Below are 3,240 nucleotides of genomic sequence, written 5' to 3'. Positions count from 1 at the left end.
ATGGTTCTTTCTTTATCTTGTTGACGATTTCTTTTGCTGAGCAGAAGCTTTTTAGTTTGATGTAGTTCCATTCATTTATTTTACCTTATATTTCTATTGCCTTTGAAATTAAAATCATAAAACTCTCTTTGAGTCCAAGGTCCTTGAGTTTAGTTCCTATGTTATCTTCTATGCATTTTATTGTTTCAGGTCTTATATTTAGGTCCTTAATCCATTTTGAGTTAATTTTGGTATGTGGTGATAGACAACAGTCCAGTTTCATTCTTTTGCAGGTGGCTTTCCAGTATTCCCAGCACCATTTATTAAAGAGGCTTTCCTTTCTCCACTGTATGTTTTTGGCATTTTTTGTTGAAAATTATTTGCGCATATAAATATGGGTTTATTTCTGGACTCTCGATTCTGTTTGAATGGTCCATGTGTCTGTTTTTTTGCCAATAGCATACTGTTTTGTTTACTGTCACTTTGTAGTATAATTTGAAGTCGGGCAGAGTGATGCCTCCAGCCTTGTTCCTTTTCTCAGGATGGTTGTGGCAATTTGGGGTCTTTTGTGCTTCCATACAAATTTGATGATATTTTGTTCTATTTCTTTAAAAAATGCCAAGGAGATTTTGATGGGGATTGCATTAAATCTGTATAATGCTTTAGGTAATATGGTCATTTTAACTATGTTGATTCTTCTGATCCAAGAACACAGAATATCTTTCCATTTCTTTGTATCTTCTTCGATTTCTTTTAATGGGGTCTGGTAGTTTTCATTATATAGATCCTTCACATATTCTGTTAAATGTATTCCTAGGTATTTGGTTCTTTTCATTGAAATTGCAAAAGAAATTACTTTTTATGCTTCTTTTTTCTGACGCTTCATTAATAGAGTATAGGAACGCTATGGATTTTTGAATGTTGGTTTTGTATCCAGAGACTTTACTGTATTTGCTTATTGTTTCTAGTAGTGTTCTTGTGGAGTCTTTAGGGTTTTCTATATAGAGAATCATGTCATCTGCAATTAGTGACAGTTTGACTTCTTTGTTTCCTATTTCGATGCCTTTTATATCTTTCTCTTGCCTGATTGCACTCTCTAGGACCTCCAATGTTTTATTGAATAACAGTGACAATAGTGGACAACCTTGCCTTGTTTCTAATCTTAGAGGGAAGATTTTTAGTTTTTCACCATTAAGTATAATGTTGGCTGAGGGTTTGTCATATAAGGCCTTTATTATGTTAAGGTACTTTCCTTCTATACCGATTTTGTTATGTTTTGATCATAAATAGATGCTGTATCTTATAGAAGGCTTTTTCTGCATCTATTGATATTTTTTTTAATTTGTTTATGTGGTGTATCACATTAATGATTTGTGTATTTTTTAATTTGTTTCTTATTTTTTAATTTGTTTATGTGGTGTATCACATTAATGATTCTTATTTTTTAATTTGTTTATGTGGTGTATCACATTAATGATTTGTGTATGTTGAACCATCCCTGTGCCTCTGGGATGAAGCCCTATTGATCATGGTGTATGATCTTTTTAATATGTTGCTGTATTTGGTTCGCTAGTATCTTAGTAAGGCTTTTGCATCTGTGTTCATGAGAGATATTGGTCTGTAGTTTTCTTTTTTTGTGTTGTCTTTACTAGGTTTTAGTATCAGAGTAATATTGGCCTCGTAAAATATGTTAGGAAGTATTGCTTCCTCTTCGATTTTTTGGAAGAATTTGACGAGAATAGATATTAAATCTTCTTTGCATGTTTGGTAAAATTCACTGGTGAATCCATCTGGTCCTGAACTTTTACTTTTTGGTAGTTTTTTGATGATTGTTTCAACTTCCATACTGCTGATCTGTCTATAGATTTTTCAGTTCTTGATTCAGTCTAGGAAACTGTATTTTTCTAAGTACTGGTCCATTTCTTCTAGGTTATTAAATTTGGTATTATATACTTTTCATAGTATCTTGTATGGTACTTTGCATTTTTGCAATGTCAGTCATAATTTCCCCTCTTTCATCCCTAATTTTTTTAAATTGTGTCCTTTCTCTTTTTTCTTTAGTGAGTCTAAATAGGGATTTGTCACTTTTATTAACCTTCTCAAAGAACCAGCTCTTTTTGCATTTATATTTTCTATTGTATTTTTGTTTCCAATTTCATTTATTTCTGCTCTAATTTTGATGATTTCTTTTCTTCTGCTGAATTTAGGCTTCCTTTTTTTTTTCTTTTTTACTTTTTAAGATGAAGTGTTAGGTTGTTTATTTGGGCTTGTTCTTTTTTTTTTTTTTTTTTGGAGAAAGGTCTGTAATGATATGAACTTTCCTCTTATGACTGCTTTTGCAATGTCCCAAATTTTTAATATCATTATCATGTGTTTCTATGTATCTCATGATCTCTCTTTTTTATTTCTTTTCTGACCCAGTTATTCTTCAGTAGCATGTTGTTTAATCTCCATGTATTTGTGGTTCTTCCTGATTTCTTTCTGTAGTTGATCTTTAGTTTCAAGGTATTATGATCAGAAGATATGGTTGGTATAATTTCGAACCTCTTATATTTGTTGAGGCTATCTCTGTGTTCCCATATGTAGACAATTCTTGAGAATGTTCCATGTGCTTTAGAGAAGAATGTATAAACAGCTGCTTTGAGATGGAAGGCTCCGTCAATGTCAATTATGTGGAATTTGTCTAATGTGTCTCTTTGGATGATCTGTCCATATCTGACAGTGGTGTATTTAGGATCCCTACTATGATAGTGTTTTGGTCTGTTTCTTCCTTTAGTTCTGTTTTCGCTTTACATATTTCAGGGCTCCCTGATTGGGAGCATAGGTATTAATGTGTTATGTCTTCTTGGTGCATGATTCCCTTTATCATTATGAAGTGTCTCTCGGTATTTTTCTTTATCTTTTTTATTTTGAAGTCTATTTCATGTGATATTAGTACTGCTACTCCCACTTTTCTCTGAATGTCATTTGCTTGAAATTTAGTTTTCCACCCTTTCACTTTGAGTCTATTTTTGTGTTTGGAGCTGAGATGTGTCTCCTGGAGGCAGCGTATAGTTGGGTTTTGATTTTTGATCCATTCTGCAATTTGGTGCCTTTTTAATGGTGAGTTCATTCCATTTACATTTAGAGTGATTATTGAAATATGAGTCTTCTTATAGCCATTTTATCTTTTGCTTTCTGGTAACTCAGTGTTTCCATTGCTTTCTTGCCTTTGTGCTTCTGTTTTCTTTATTTTGGTTGGCTTTTGTGGGTTTTCCCTAT

Source organism: Pteropus vampyrus, unplaced genomic scaffold (genome assembly GCF_000151845.1).
Source record: "Pteropus vampyrus isolate Shadow unplaced genomic scaffold, Pvam_2.0 Scaffold533, whole genome shotgun sequence".
Classification (NCBI taxonomy): Eukaryota; Metazoa; Chordata; class Mammalia; order Chiroptera; family Pteropodidae; genus Pteropus; species Pteropus vampyrus.
This window is presented reverse-complemented; position numbering follows the sequence as displayed.